Source organism: Schistocerca piceifrons, chromosome 8 (assembly GCF_021461385.2).
Source record: "Schistocerca piceifrons isolate TAMUIC-IGC-003096 chromosome 8, iqSchPice1.1, whole genome shotgun sequence".
In the NCBI taxonomy this organism is placed as follows: Eukaryota; Metazoa; Arthropoda; class Insecta; order Orthoptera; family Acrididae; genus Schistocerca; species Schistocerca piceifrons.
In genome coordinates this window covers 128786736-128804069 of record NC_060145.1, presented here as the reverse complement: position 1 = coordinate 128804069, position 17334 = coordinate 128786736, and the positions used below count along the sequence as shown (strand labels likewise).

The 17334-nt window shown below is 44.3% G+C and overlaps 1 protein-coding gene across 2 annotated transcripts in view; it reads left to right on the top strand.

Moving 5' to 3' along the window:
- LOC124711759 overlaps positions 1 to 17334 on the top strand; it is a 100562-nt gene that overhangs the window by 14747 nt on the left and 68481 nt on the right. The window lies entirely within an intron of this gene.

Sequence of the window (17334 nt, the reverse complement as noted above, 5' to 3'; positions counted from 1 at the left end):
AATGTGTGACTTAATGAATGAATGGAAAGTACTGCAGAAACATTGTTATAACAGCATGATATAAAGTTTTCAAGTGCTGAGAAGCCAGAAGCTCAGAGCTGTCACAAAACCAGCGCAATATGCACAGAAACCAATTCAAAACATTATCTCAAAATATAAGACCCAAGGAAAAATGTCATTACAGGGATACCACATAGACACTATCTGTTAGCATTCTCTTGAGTTAATACCACCACAGGGAAAGTCAATAGGCTCTTCGAATAACACTATGATTACAGTGCAAATGCCTTTGTGGCAACGATGAAATCGACATCAACGTTGATACATCCATCTTTGGACTAAGCTAAGATTATCTTTGGCCTCTTCTGTCATGACTAGTTCTTTGTGAGCCTTGCTTGTGTTTTGGTGAATAAATGAATTACTGTGAAATGGGGGTTGTTTGGTGTAACTAACCCAAACTTCCCACTCACTGATGACCCTGAGTTGTAACGTCTTCCGTTTTCGCCGTTTTACTGTGTCCGTGACTTCCGCGTCGGTTATTTTCGCATGTATTACATCAACACAGCATTCGAACAATGACTTCGGCCCAGTGCCTAACGCCGGATTTTGTGATCAACATGCATCGTGTTGCGGGTGATGTGCACCCCCCCGGGACTGCAACACAATGCCTCTCACTCAATGATTACGCCGATTTCACCGGACGTTTTCGAGCCTGCAACAATAAGTGAGGTTAGGAGTGTGCATGACTCCGGCTATCAAATGCCTTTGTTCCGACCACATGTGCCCTTCTTCATCGACTGTGCAGTTACCTCTTATGGGTCTCCGTGCAGTGCGGGACCAATGCCGATTTCTGCAAATGCTTCGCTGGGCAACTTACCACCGCCAGGACAACGATTTGCCATGCCGCAATCCATGCAGTACCATGCGGATACCTGCCACATGGCCGGATCTGCTTCGTTCACAGGTCAACCTCCTCAGCATCTGACCACATCCGCGCCTGCCTCAGTTCAGCATCAGCACATGCCTTCCTACTTCGATACCTCGGCCTGCAACAGGAACAATAACTTGTTATCAGTGCCTGACCTCCACCTCTGTCCCACAGCTATGCCTCAGTGTTTTGTGCCACGACATTCACCTTATCTGCACACCATATTGAGTGGAGTGACTATTAACAGTGAACATTCTCACATTCTGTCCCACGTTCTACATCATTTCCCACACTGTGCTTCTGGACAGCCCGCACCTCCGCAGCCTCCCTGCAACACAGGTGGCCCTAGCTGTGATAATATGTCAAGCTTTCCGCAGACTAACATGCATTATCAAACTTTGAACTTTTTCTCACCTGTCGCCCCCGTGCCAGCTCCAGTCGATCTTCCGCTACCATTCTCACCACATCTCGGTGCCTCATCCGCATCGGTCTTCCGCGATGTGTCAATCTGAACACACCCGCAAGGTGTTGAGCTTCCGCAAGCACAACCGACACATTACGGTGTCTGACCCGCGTCAGCCTTCCGCGTCGCGATGGATCGTGCTCAACCACAATGTGTCATCTTCACACTGCCACTTGAACAGCCATCATTGCCACATCCCCTGGAGGCACACTCTCCTGGGATACTACAGCAAAAACAGCTTGTTTCAGGCAGTGCCCCGACGAACTCAACTCAACCTGTTCTTCCGAACATTTTACAATGCTTACCAGAACTGCCGCTGTTTAATTCCGACAGAGCTACAACCTGGTTCAAAATTGCAGACGAAGTGTTCGACCATTACAAACTCGATGAGTCAACCAGGTTTCTGTGCCTCATCACCCACCTGCACGACCAGGAGGACTTGATTGCTGACCTGATCGATGTCCCAGACTCATCTACCCAGTACACTCTAGCCAAAAAGAAAGTTCTACATCGGCTTGCACGCTCAACTGAGGCAGCAATACGGCAAGTTCTCCACGTCGAGCAACTAGACAATGACAAACCTTCCCGGCTCTGGAGATGACTATGTGCCCTGGTCAGTGCCGATCTACTCTCTATATATATACTAAGATGGTATCTGTTCTTTCAGACATGTCTGAAAGAACAGATATTATCTTAGTATATATATAGTTAAGGCTCACCGGCCTCTTGACCATCTTCTTCTTCTGTGTGAATGCACAAACAGTGCCCGAACTCTTACGGGAATCAGCAACACGCCGCGAGTAATGAGTATAATGGGCAGGGGCACTACGAATGTAGTGCGGGACAATACGTTGAGAATGTGGGTTTCGCAGGAGGCTTGCCAGAGATAAATCCCCTGCAGTCGCACTATCCTCTGTGTCCTCGGTGGCTCAAATGGATAGAGCGTCTGCCATGTAGGCAGGAAATCCCATGTTCGAGCCCCGCTCGGGGCAAACATTTTCATCTGTCCCCGTTGACATATGTCAACGCCTGTAAGCAGCTAAGGGTGTTCATTTCATTGTAATTTCGATCTACTCTCTGACACAGCTCTCCTCACCATCTGGTCAGATAAACTATTTCCTCACATCCGCTTTGCTCTGGCACTGTGCTGACGTTCTGCTCGCTCCAGGAAGCAGTAAACAAGCTACTGGGACGTCACCGGCTCCGCCCACGGTCACACCCCCTCCTGCAACCAAGCCTGCTTTGGCGACCGAACCTCAGCCACCACCACTGGCATCGAATGTTCCACAGGAAATGCAACCGCACCACCATTACTGTTACTTCCACACACGGTTTGGTGAAGCGGCACGAACTGTAGACCACCCTGCTACTTCCCAAATGCCAATCGCAGGTAGGTCCGGGTGCCACCTCCTGCGCACAACATGACAGGCAACCCCCAGTGCTCCATTCTGTCTGGGAACGACCAGATAACTGTGGATGACTTTACATTAAACATGTTTCGTCGGGATACCATTTCCTAGTAGACACAGGTGCTGATGTTTCGCTGCTGCCTACGCCCTTAGCGTCGTTGAACATCCACCCTCATCATACTTCACTGCAGACCATGAATTCAACTAAACTACAATGCTCGGGTTTGACTTCCCATGTCATCTCACTCTCTGCAAACTGCAAACTCAAATGGACTTTTTTAGTGTGCGAAATTGATGTACCTATATTAGGCATTGACTTCTTGCAATACCACAAACTTTCATTGGACCTAGTGTGAAACACTGTGCTTCATCACCCATCCAAGACTCACTTCCCCTGTGCTCCGTCGAGCAAACCCCCCTGTGACACATCGGTCTGGGCTCATCTCATCCGTACATGCTTGTCTCTGTCGACGACATTACAAGAAACAACTCACAAGTGCCTTGTCAAGCTTGAAAACGTCGTTCGCCTACACAGGGAAAACTTCGAGCTCTCCCTCCGGCTCCACGAAACTCAGCTCCAGCTCTCTGATGCAGCAAAGGAATTACAGACACTACAGTAAGGGCAAAGCAAGGTCAGTAAGTGCGCCGAATCTGCTTGCAGTCCCAGCAATCGAGCCTCTGTGTGTTTACCTCCCACTACCCCTCGCAACTGTACTATCAAGACTGCCATAACATGTAGTGACAGCTCCACAGGGCCACACCCTCCTAACACGACAGTGTTTGACACTCGGCCGGACACAAGTGCGCATGTGCGACGAGCGTCATGTGTTCCTGAACTGATGGCTCCTACCCCACCCCTCATGGACAGCACCTCAAACTATGCAACTTTGGCTCCTACGCGCACTGTGCGACCACTACTGACAACAAAAACAGTGCACTCGCACCTAGTACTTCACCCATGATCCTGCTGCCACAGGCTGCGCCCTCGGACAGTGGACTCACTAACGGCTCACGAGCTCTACCAAGCTCTCCTGACCACGGTGCCACTGCTTAGGGCCGGTGGCCATCTTGTCGCGTTTACTCCTGGGACACTTTGCTGCCTCGGCTCCCATCGGACTTGTCAAGTGGCTCCGAACACCACAACCAAGCCTCGCCTGCCCCGCCTGCCACACATTGTAAACAAACTGCCTCCCGCGCCACTGGCAACATTTCTGTCATCACCAACGGCACGGTTCACAAGCTTTGCCTCACGGCACTTCCCCCAATCTCCAGTAAACCATGTCGACTTTGTCCCGTGCGCCTCTCCGACCTTAAAAATCAGATTTCTGAACTACTAAGCTCCAGCGTCATTGAACCCTCTGTCAGTAGCTGGTCTACGCCCATACATATGACACCCAAGAAAGATGGGTCCTGGCACATGTGTGGAGACTACTGTCGACTAAATGCATGAACAATTATGGATACCTACCCCATACCCAACATTGCCGACTTTACCAGTTCCCTCGCAGGTGCGACCACGTTCTCTGTCATTGATTGCAAACGGGCCTACCACCAGATCCCTATGGCACCTGAAGACATCAAGAAGACAGCAATCACCACCCCGATCGGGCTATTTCAGTTTTGATTCATGCCCTTCGGTCTGAAAAACGCAACCCAGACCTGGCAACGCTTCATCAACGAAGTGCTATTCGACCTAAAATTCTGCTTTGCATATCTTGATGACATTCTTGTGTTCAGCTCCTCCATCAAGGACAACATTCGACATGTGCAAACTGTTATGAACACTCTCGCGGCAGCAGGCATCGAGACCAACCAGGTCAAATTGCAGCTACATCAACCCGCTGTCACTTTTCTTGGTTTTCGGGTCTCTGTTGACGGCGTTTCACCGCCCCCTGAGAAAGTACAAACAATACTAAACCTACCCAGACCTTCGTCATTCGAAGAGCTCCAGCGCTTTCTGGGAACGGTTAATTATTATCACCGACATCTACCTCGGGCTGCGGCGATTCAGGCTCCACTGACGGATGCCTTGGCAGGCACCCACACTTCTGGATCTCGGCCCGTTCCATGGACTCCTGCTATGACTGACTCTTTCACTGACCTCAAAAATCTTTTGGCCGAGTCCTGCACCATCGTGCATCCTCATCCCAATGCGTAACGTTTCATCACCACAGACGTGAGCGACACTGCCATCGACACTGTCCTTAGCCAGACAATCAATGGCCAAACTTCGCCTCTGCAGTTCTTCTCACGCAAGCTCACCAATGCACAACGGAAATATTCCTCGTTTGACTGGGAGTTGCTCACGGTCTACGAAGTGATCAAGCATTTTAAGACTGATGTTGAGGGACACCCTTTCTATGTTTTAACGGACCACAAACCCCTGGCTGCGGCCATTACAAACCTGCCAGCTGACCCCCCTCCTCGCCGCTTCAGATACATGGACTTCATACCTCAGTTCACCACCGATGTCAGACACATAAAGGGTGCTGACAATATAGTTGCTGATTTCCTTTCACGAGTCAATGCCATCCATTCGCTGTTAGACCTTTCTGAACTGCCTAACCTCCAACCCGCTGACGAGGAAACACAAAACCTGATTTCAGACTCTACCTCTTCAATACACTTTGTCCGCACCACCTTCCCTGGCATATCTGGTGCGACGACAGTACGGGCACATTACACCCCCTCATCCCAACCACGCTCCGTCGAGCTGTCTTCAGTGCATTGCACAATTTAGCCCACCGCTGTGTGCATCCGCCCGCCTCGTAGCAGAGCACTTTGTGTGGAGAAATGTCAACAAGGACTGCCAGCAATGGGCACACTCCTGCGTTGCATGCCAATGCTGCAAAGTACACAAGCACACTTCACCGCCCCTCAGCGCCTTTTCGATCCGTCCTGGGCATTTCCAGCATATTCATATTGACATTGTCGGCCCTTTCCCCCCCTCTAATGGCTTTTGTTATGTTCTCTTGTCTCTCGACCAAACAACTCACTGGGTTGAGTCTGTCCCCCCCCCCCCCCCGTCCCCCCCCCCCCAACATTATGGCAGAAACTGTTGCTCGAGCTTTTGTCAAGTCACAGGTATCGCGTTTTGGATGTCCAGCTATCATCACGACTGACCAGAGCAGACAATTTGAGTCAGCCCTGTTCAACAAGATTTGTAACATGTGCGGCATCTGGCGCATCCATACCATAGCATATCACCCGCAAATTAACGGGCTAGTTGAGCGCTGGCACCGCACTTTCAAGGCGGCTCTTCAATGTCACGACTCTCTATGGATGGAGGCCCTTCCCCTTGTGCTACTCAGCATTCATGTGATCTATAAGAAAGACCTCAAAGGCACAATTGCCGAGTTCGTATACGGCCAGAACATTGTTCTCCCTGGCGAACTTGTGAGCCCTTCCGCTTCACTCCCTCAGTCTGACTTACCTTCCTTCGTGGACCGCGTCAGATGCCACTTCATCAACCTCCATATCCCTCTGCCCACCAGCCACTCCCGCCCTAGGGTTCACGTCCCAAAATCTCTGGACAATTGCGAGTACATCATGCTCTGAGATGACACTGTCCATTCTCCCCTCCAAGCTCCATATATCGGCTCGTACTGAGTTCTCCGGCCCTCCGCCAACACCTGTGACATCCAGATGAAAGATTCAGCTGTTACAGTCTCTCTCAACAGACTTCAGCCTGCTCATGTCGAGCCTTTTTCTACCCCCCTTCAGGCCACGACCATGCCACTCACTGCCATGGCTCACGACGCTCTGACCACTCCCTCCACGTCGGACTTCCAGCTCCAATCGTCGAGCTCCCCTCTGATCTCGCCCTCTACTCTGGTCTCACACACTCCATAGAGTGACCACATGCTCCCCACGACGAGCTTACCTAAGATCACGCCCTCGCCGCCGGGCCCTTCGCCAGTCCCTCCGACCTCTCCACCGTCGCCTGCCTCGCCCTGTCGAGGTTTCTCACCCCCCCCCCCCCAATCTTGAACATATCCTCACTCGACGTGTTTGTGCCTGTCCCCCCAGACATAATCCACGAAATCTCAATAATACTGCACAATTATACACTGTCCGTTGTGTGTTTCTCTCCATCCAGTGCTCATGACAATCTTCTCCATTCCCTGGCACCTGGTGAAATGTGTTTCCCTCCCACCCGACGTCGACCTGGACATGCTTTGTGTGTTCGCCATGCCCACCGGAGACAACATCATTGTCGCTCTGTTCCATCTGCAAACCGCCGGCCTACCTGTCGCCGCACGACCAGCACGCCCAGTATGACGCCTGGCTTGCTTCAACGACTTCCAGGTTTGGTGGCCGAACCTTCCTTCACGACATCTACCCATGCAGCTTCCCGACAACGCTGTCGAGCTGACCGCGGTCCGGCTGCCGCAGACCACTCCTACCGACGCCATAGTAACCCCCCTCCCCCGGCCCGGCCTCTCAAGAGTACTCCATACTGCAGGAGAAGGGGGGGGGGGGGGGGGGGCTATGTGGCACCGATGAAATCGACACCAACGTCGATGCATCCATCTTTGAACTAAGTTAAGATTATCTTTGGCCTCTTCCGCCATTACTAGTTCTTTGTGAGCCTTGCTTGTGTTTGGGTGAATAAAAGAACTACTGCAAAATGGGGGCTGTTTGGTGTAACTAACCTGAACTTCCCCTTCACCTTCTTTCTCACCACAGAGAAGATGGAGAGAAGTCTCTTCACTTCAGAAAGAATGGAACATATTTGAACACAATAGGCCAATCAAAGCTAAGCCAGTCATTCAGAATTCTTCTGAAAAATATGTGTCCGAATAAGTGAAATCCAGTGCCTCTACCACAAACAGAATCAGAAACAGCTATTACTGTAGACTACTTTTTATAAGGTAACAATTCTGCATGAGTAAAAGCAGCAGCACCAGTAGCAGTTGCAACACGAGCAGTATCAGTAACACTATCAACAACATTAGCAGTAACAACATCAACATCAGTAGGAGGAACAGTACCTTCATGATTACTATCAACAAAAACAGTACTAGCATCAGACTTGCTACCGACTGCATGACAGTGTTTAGAACCATGGAAACTACTATTACTGAAACAAAAAGCCCACACATCTAAAGCGCAAGGATGTTTTATATCCAGGAACTGGGAAAAAAGTTACGCAATATACAGATAAATGATTGTGGGGGAGTGATAAATTACAAAAGAAGAAAACTTATTTGTTAGTGTAAATGAGTCATTAGAAATAACAGTAGTAAAAATAACAGCAAAGGAAAATCAGCACTTTAACATTTAAACTAATACTTCATAATTATTTATATAACAAATTACAAGTGCTAGAAGTAAAATTAGAATATGATCTACATTTTGATTTCACTTACAGGTCACAGCATTGGATGTTAAAACAGCAGATGGAAACAGTATTAACTTTTGAATGAAAGTATCTTTGAGATATTTGGTTTATTCTGCATTTTTGAGCTTAGGGTTTAAGAGGATGATAACATATTTCTTCTTTTGTAAATATATATTATGAATTTTTGTTTTTAGAATTGTTCTGTACCCTTGAGGAAGGCAATGGCAAACCACCTCTGCTAGGACTGTGCCTAGTCAGCGGTGCGGGTCTCCCACATTGTCCTCTTATGCTCCTCGGAGTTTGGGACCTCATCATCATCACCTTTGGGCAGCCCCTTACTATGCATGTATGGCACAGAAGTATATTTATTTATTTGTCTAGTTATTTTTTTTTGACCATAGGAAATCTCTCTGCGTAGAGATACTGGTGTTATAGATGTACGATAAAAGTAAACCTGCATTCTAGTACAGTTCCATAGTGTGTACTGTGTCTCCAATTGTGAATATCGCAGTCTGGCTTATGCACATGGGAGATCTATGCTGACCAACCAGCTTCACACAATCAGTTTGGCCTCTAGGTACACATGAAAAAAATGGCCTATAGCACCATGGTGCCTGAAGGAGGTGGGCAAGGGAACACGTGGAATAGAACCTGGATTAATGGAGTTGGGTGCTCTTCACTGATGACTACATGAGCTATCTCATGCCTTATGACTGTCTTTTTTCTTTAGAGTCATCAGTCTTCTGACTCATTTGATGCAGCTCAGCACGAATTCCTCTCCTGTGCCAACCTCGTCATCTCAGAGTAGTACTTGCAACCTATGTCCTCATTATTTATTATTCCAATCTCTGTCTTCCTATACAACTTTTGCCCTCCACAGCTCCCTCTACTACCTTGGAAGTCATTGCCTGATATCTTAAAGGGTGTCCTATCATCCTGTCCCGCCTCCTTGTTAGTGTTTTCCACACATCCTTTTCCTCTCTGATTCTGCACAGGACCTCCTCATTCCTTACCTTATCAGTCCACCTATTTTTCAACATTCGGCTGTGGTACCACATCTCAAATGCTTTAATTGTCTTCTGTTACAGTTTTCCCACAGTCCACGTTTCATTACCATACAATACTGTGCTCCAAACATACATTCTCAGAAATTTCTTCCTCAAATTAAGGCCTGTGTTTGATACTAGTAGACATTTCTTGGCCAGGAATGCTCTTTTTGCCACTCCCAGTCTGCTCTTGATGTCCTCTTTGCTCTGTTTGTCATTGGTTATTTGGCTGTCTAGGTAGCAGAACTTCATCTGCTCTTATAATTGCGTAGGCTTCTGCAGCCAGAGTCAGTCGACATAAAAGTTTTCTGGGTGTGGTACCATGTCATAGCGTATAAAGCTACTGCTGCTGGGGAAAAACCAATGTTTCAGCCATGGTTGCAGTGGCCTTCTTCTGAGTAGACCGAGAAGAAGGCCGCTGCAACTGTGGCGGAAACATTGGTTTTTCCCCAGCAGCAGTAGCTTTATACATTATGACTCGGTACCACACCCAGAAAACTTTTATGTCGACTTCATCTGCTCTGTGACCATCAATCCTGACGTTATGTTTCTTACTGTTCTCATTTCTGCTACTTATTACTTTTCTGCTACTTATTACTTTCATCTTCCTTCAATTTATTTTCAGTCCACATTCTGTACTCATTAGACTGTTCACTCCATTCAGCAGATCATGTAATTCTTCTCCACTTTCACTCAGGATAGCAATGTCATCAGCATATTGTATCATTGATATCCTTTCACTTTGAATTATAATTCCACTCCTGAACCTTTCTTTTATTTCCATCATTGCTTCTTTGATGTACAGGTCGAACAGTAGCAGCAAAAGACTATGTCCCTGTCATACACCCTTTTTAATCCAAGCAATTCTTTCTTGGTTGTCCACCCTTATTTATTCCCTCTTGGCTCTTGTACATATTGTATATTACCTGTCTCTCCCTGTAGCTTACCCCTATTTTTCTCAGAATTTCGAACATCTTGCACCATTTGACATTGTTGAACGCTTTTTTCAGGTTGACAAATCCTATGAACCAGTCTTGATTTTTCTCCAGTCTTGCTTCCATTATCAACTGCAACGTCAGTAACCTTTCCTAAAGCCAAAGTGATCATCATCTGACACATCCTCACTTTTCTTTTGTATTCTTCTGTATATTACTCTTGTCAGCAACTAGGATGCGTAAGCTGTTAAGCTGATTGTGTGTTAATTCTTGCACTTGTCAGCTCTTGCAGTCTTTGGAACTGTGTGGATGATGTTTTTCTGAAAGTCAGATGGTATGTCGCCAGACTCATACATTCTACACACTAACATTAATAGTCGTTTTGTTGCCACCTCCCCAATGACTTTAGAAATGCTGATACAGTTTTATCTATCTCTTCTGCCTTATTTGATCTTAGCCCTCCAAAGCTCTCTTGGATTCTTATTCTAATACTGGATCCCCTGTATATTCTAAATCGGCTGCTGTTTCTTCTTCTATCACATCAGACAAATCTTTCCACCTGTCCACTCTCACCTCTGCATTTAACAGTGGAACTCCCATGGCACTCCTAATGTCACCACTTTTGCTTTTAATTTCACCGAAGGTTGTTTTGACTTTCCTGTATGCTAAGTCAGTCCTTCCGACAGCCATTTCTTTTTTTATTTCTTCACATGTTTCAGGCAGCTATTTCATCTTAGCTTCTCTGCACTTCCCATTTATTTCATTCCTCAGTGACTTGTATTTCCGTATGCCTTTATTTTCCCTGAACATTTTTGTACTTCCTTCTTTCATCGATCAACTGCAGTATTTTTTCTGTTATCCATGGTTTCTTTGCAGTTACCTTCTTTGTACCTATGGTTTCCTTTCCAACTTCTGTGATTGCTCTTTTTAGAGAATTCCATTTCTCTTCAACTGTACTGCCTTTTGAACTATTCCTTATTGTTGTATCTGTAGCATTAGAGAACTTCAAGCGTATCTCATCATTCATTAATACTTCCGTATCCCACTTAGTTGTATGCTGATTCTTTCTGACTAATCTCTTAAACTCCAGTCTACTCTTCATCACTGCTACATTGTGACCTGAGTCTATATCTGCTCCTGGGTATGCTTTACAATCCAGTACCTGATTTCAGAATCTCTGTCTAACCATGATGTAATCTAACTGAAATCTGCCCATATCACCCAGCCTTTTCCAGGTATATCTCCATCTCTTGTGTTTCTTGAACAGAGTATTCACTATTACTAGTTGACATTTATTACAGAAGTCAATTAGTCTCCCTCCTCTCTCATTCCTTGACCCAAGCCCATATTCTCCTATAACCTTGTCTTCTACTCCTTCCCTTACAACTGCATTCCACTCCCCCATGACTATTAGATTCAACTCCCTTCACATACTGTACTACCCTATGAATACCCCGATACACTTTCTCTCTCTCTTCATCTTCAGCTTACGACATCAGCATATGTAGCTGAACTATCATTGTCGGTGTTGGTTTGCTGTGGATTCTGATAAGGACAACCCTATCACTGAACTGTTCACAGTAACACACTCTCTGCCATACCTTCCTATTCATAACCAATGCTACGCCCGTTATATCATTTTCTGCTGCTGTTGATGTTACCCTATTTATATCTGACCAGAAATCGTTGTCTTCTCTCCATTTCACTTCACTGCTCTACTGTATCTAGATTGAGCCTTTGCATTTCCCTTTTCAGATTTTCTAGCTCCCCTACCATGTTCAAACTTCTGACATTCCACATCCCATTCATAGAACTTTATCCTTTCATTGGCTATTCAATCTTTTCCTTGTGGTCACCACCCCTTTGGCAGTCCCCTCCCAGAGATCCAAACGAAGGACTATTTCGGATTCTTTTGTCAAAGGAGAGATCATCATGACACTTTTTCAATTACAGGTCACATGTCCTGTGGATACACATTATGTGTCTATAATGCAGTGGTTTCCATTGCCTTCTGCAGCCTCATGCTGTTGATCATTGCTGATTCTTCCGCATTTACAGGCAGTTTCCCACCCCCAAGGATGTGAGGATGCGCTGAACCTCTGTCCGCTTCTCCGCCCTCTTTGACAAGGCCATTGGCAGAATGATGGTGACTTCTAGTGCCAGAAGTCTTCGTGACTAAATAAGGACCCTTACTGGCATCTTAAAATTTGGGCTTAGTGGGACTGGAGAACAAATAATTTTATCAGAGCATGTTTCAGTCCATGGACGTATAGGTTGCACTTCCACTGAACCACTCTGTTAGGCTCTGCCTTCAGTGTATGACATGAAAGCATACAGAAAGTCTTCTTGGTGCTGGTTCACACACCTAATAATTTCTGTGTAAGACCTCATCTGAACCCTAACTTGACTTGGCTCATCCGAACTCAACTGATGTCATGCTGACACATGCAAGCAGCTTGAGATGCAGGTATGAGATGCAGGAATATAACTTCACTCCACAAAGATGGTAGCATCTGAAATTCATTGCCCAGAAATTACAACCAATTAAGAAAATGCTTATCTTCCCAGGATTTGAAGGGAGTATCTTCTGATCCATAGTCAGGCACATGATTCACATAGCAAGGCTGCTGTGAGCTGTACACATCACATTATAACAGGACAAACTCTCCATGTCCTGTACTTGCATGTGAGTTTTTCGGTTAACTTATTCATATAACTAAGCATTTAGCTCATGTTCTGCAAGAGTGCTGGTACCCATGCCACTGATTGACCTGAAGTCAGTATCATCATCAAGTATCAACATCCATATGCTGGCGTCAAAACAGTTTATTAGCCATTTAGATGCCTAAGAAACTCACTATGGTGGCAGTTTTTTTCTTTTTTTTATCTTTTTGAAATTAAATATTGAAATTATGGAATTTAATTACCACCATATTTTTTAGCTAGGCTTCTCTACCAGGATTGTCTGTTGGCAAGTATGATTTTGGGACATGATTTATGCCTAAAAGCTATTGGACTTCATTTTGCTAAAAGTGAAATTTTAGATGCAGGTTCTATTTTGAAAGCAAACCAATCGTATTCGAGTGATTGGTGCCATTAATATGCAATCATTCACCAACAGACATCCCCACACAAAGTAAGCCACATTTACTTTTCAAATTCATGAAAAAAAGCTGAGGAAAAAAGGTATGATTATTCTTAATTACAAACACAATGAAATTAAATAATAATAATTTTTATTATCATGCAAATGAGCACAAATAACAGAATCTCTACTTAACTGTGACCTTACCGGACAATGGTTGATCGAGAAGAGAGAGAACAAAAAGTTGCCAGGCCAGTTCATTTAAACTTACATAGATACTGTAATTTACAGAGAGGTTTTATTGTAATTACAGTGTCTACTAAGCAGCAATAAAATCGTCTCAGCTCTACTGCGTGAAGACACACAGTCACAAAATCTGTTAACACTTGGGGAACATTACATCACGTACAGGGCCACATTTAGTGTGTGCAAAAATCAGTTTCAGCTAAACAGCGATGTACATAATCACAAGACACAAAAATAATTTTCATGTAGACTTTCCTCCTTGTCTATGGTTCAGAGTGGAGTTACGTTGTCTGGTACAAAGACATTCATTAAGCTTCCATCTCACACAAAGCAACAAACTGAAAATCCCAACTGGTTCAATAGAAAATTATAAATGTAATTCATTGGTTGCTCTTCCTATAAATTATTTGAGTATCTGACTTCAAAAGATTAAAATGTTCTGTTAGTTACTTGGCAAGTTGCAGTATTATCTGTGAAGCTGAATGACGAGTAGTAATGTACTGTAGCAAGGACATTGTATTTGCAGATGTAGGTAACTGTTTTCCGTAAAACAAGTAAATAGTAGAAACTTTCTGGCAGATTAAAAACTGAATGCTGGATTGGGATTAGAGCATGCAACCTTCATCTTTCATGAGCAAGTGTTCTGCCAGCTGAGCTACCTGAGTGCTACTCACAACCCACGCTCACAGCTTTACTTCTGCCAGTACCTCATCATAAAAATTCATTTCGGAAACAATTACCCAGGCTGTGGCTAAGCCACGTCTCCATCTTTCTTCCAGGAGTGTTAGTTCCGCAAATCTTGAAGGAGAACTTCTGTGAGGTCTGGAAGGTAGGCAATGAGATATTGGCAGAATAAAGCTGTGAAGATGGTTCATGAGTTGTTCTTTGGTAGTTCAGTCAGTAGAACACTTGCCCATGAAAGGCAAAGATCCTGGGTTTGAGTCCTGGTCTGGCACACAGTTTTAATCTGCCAGGAAGTTTCACATCAGTGCACATCCCACTGCAGAGTGATAATTCATTCTGGAAATAAATAGTAAGCTACCAATAGGGAATAAACAGAAGTTATGTAGTATAGCTGAGGGCAGCAGATTTTTTTAGAGTAGCAGCTTTCTTTGTAATTTATTTTATTACATTTAGATGGCATAAGCATTTAACAATATAGTGATAGTTTATTATTATTACAATATATGGATTTAGTTTCTACAGTTTCCTTATATCTTGTTCCACATCCCTGAAGGTTCTCCTTCTTAATTGGCTCTAGGGAACACAATTAACTAATTAATTAATGAGATGTGCTCACTGATCTCTACTTCTGATAACTGTAAATAATTTTTATTTGTCTGGAATTGTATGACATAAGTCTTTGTAAGATTAAGGGTTAAGTGTTTCACGTGAACCATTTGCAAGCCTGTTCCAATGTCTTCTGTAAATGAAAGGGTCTCTGGAAGAGCTAACACATAAGACTATGTTTTATATTATTGCATGTCATATATTTCATTAAATTCAATGACAGGTACATAAATAGAATAAGACAATTCAAATTATATAGTAGACAGCATAATCTGATGGTACATGTCAAACTACTTGTTACCATAATGTGGTGCGTCTGAAAAAATAAGAGGTACAGAGACCAGACTAACCCTTACTAAAACGAGAGCCATCATTTACTTCTGCCGACTCCTTCAAATCATTTATGTATGGCAAGAACATGAGTGGATGAAGTGCTGAACCATGTTACCTCACCCTGACTTTAGTTTTATCCCTTTGGTATCATCATCATCATACATTTTAACTGTAAACTCATTTACACATGCCTATAGCATTTAGGTGTAAAATAGCCACTTCCTTCTTTTCTGAAAAAAACGGCCTTTTTTGTTTAAAAAGTAACTAATTGGTAATGACGTAGTGATAAATCTTTATTTTGTGATTTCATTAGCAAATTTTCAGTGTAGACTGTCCATAAGCTGTTCATTATGCGCATATTGGTCTAGTCCCTATGTACCATTTGTTCAAAATAGTTGGCTTGGCCTGCACATTTTTCTGTTCCTTTAACAATACTACAAATAATGTAACTAAATGTTTTTAGCCACTTATGATTTAATCCATAGTTTGATAATCTGGTCCATTAAATGTTTTCACATTTATTGCATGCACTGTATGAAGCTTTTGTAAAGTTTGCCGCACTACTTATTAGTAACATTTGTTGCCTCACTTGCACATTAAGTCTGGCTCTAGGTTAACTGATCAGAACATGGAGAACTGTTACACATATATACTTTTACTGGTATTATTGACTCCAGCATAAAGTTTTTCCAGTAATCTGAAACTTGCTTGTTACCCTATCTTACACCCTTAATTTCTCAGGTTTTCAAATCTCATCCAGTGCAGGCACCAACAATCATTTTTTCCTCCTCATCCCATCCAGTAAGTCTCCCTTCTGAGTGACTTATTCCCACTTCTCCCTATTTCTTAAACTTCACCAGTCTTTAACCTTCATCACTCCTCCTTTCCCTTCAATCATTTTGTCAGAAGAAGGAGCCACTGGCCCCAAAAGCTTGTGAATTTCTATATCTGTTATATGTGTTTTCTCCTGCTGCACTCTGGGGAACAGATTTTTTTAAATCTATCTATATTATATTTTCAAACTCTGTACCTCTTGTACTACAGGGTGGCACAGGGGAACGGGAAATTTTGAACGTTACAGTTGGCAGCACTGTAGCGCTGGCAGATGTTTGAAACTTTGCACAATTGATGTGAACGCATTGCCATTTAGTAATCATGGAGAATTGGACTGGTGCAGAATGTGCAGTAGCTGTGAGAGCGTTTTACAAAAATGGTGATAGTGCGACTGCCGCGCAGAGAACATTTTGACAGCATTACCAGCTTGGACGTCATGGACGTGTCCCATCTGCACATGCAATTACAACGTGGGTGCATAATTTTGAAGAAACAGGATCTGCCTTGAAAAAGAAACCTCCAGGTGGCATTCCAACGGTACATACCTCAGAGAACATTGCAGCTGCTAGAGCTGCAATCGAGAGAAGTCCTTGCCGCTCCATTCGACAGCATGCATCTTCGCTAGGGATTCAGTGATGAAGCTTACAAAGAATACTGCACAAATTAGACTTCCATCCCTATAAGTTGCAGATTGTGCAACACTTACATGAACAAGACCCAGCGTCACATATGGAGTTTAGTAGCCAGAGATTGGCTAAAATCAACGAGGACGCGAATTTCCTTTGTAACTTATGGATATCAGATGAAGCCCATTTCCACCTGAATGGATTCGTGAACAAACAGAATTTTTGTTACTGGTCACAAGACAATCCTTGTGAGTTTCACCAACGACCACTACATAGTGCCAAAGTCACAATATGGTGTGCTGTATCATGTCATGGTGTTATTGGCCTTTATTTTTTTGAATGTGAGGATGGTAGTGCAGTGACAGTAACATCTGCTCGATATGTTGAAATGCTTCAAACATTCTTTACACCGAGACTGTACAAGCTTAATCTTAATGTCGAAAACATGTGGTTTCAGCAGGACGGAGCCACGTCACACACTGCTCAACAATCGATGGCAGCAGTTTGTCAATTGTTTGGAAGACGCATTATTTCACGTAACTGTGACATTGCATGGCCTGCGAGATCCCCTGATAGCATGTGCGACTTCTTCCTGTGGGGATACCTTAAAGGCAAGGTGTACCGTACACGTCCTGCAACAATCCACAAGCTGAAGGAGAACATTGAAAACAAAATCACTGCCATTCCCCAAGATTTGATACACCACACATTCCAGAGTTTTCATAACAGGCTGTTAGAGTGTGAACGCCAAATGGGAGCACATCTTTCCGATGTCATCTTTAAAAAGTAAAGAGA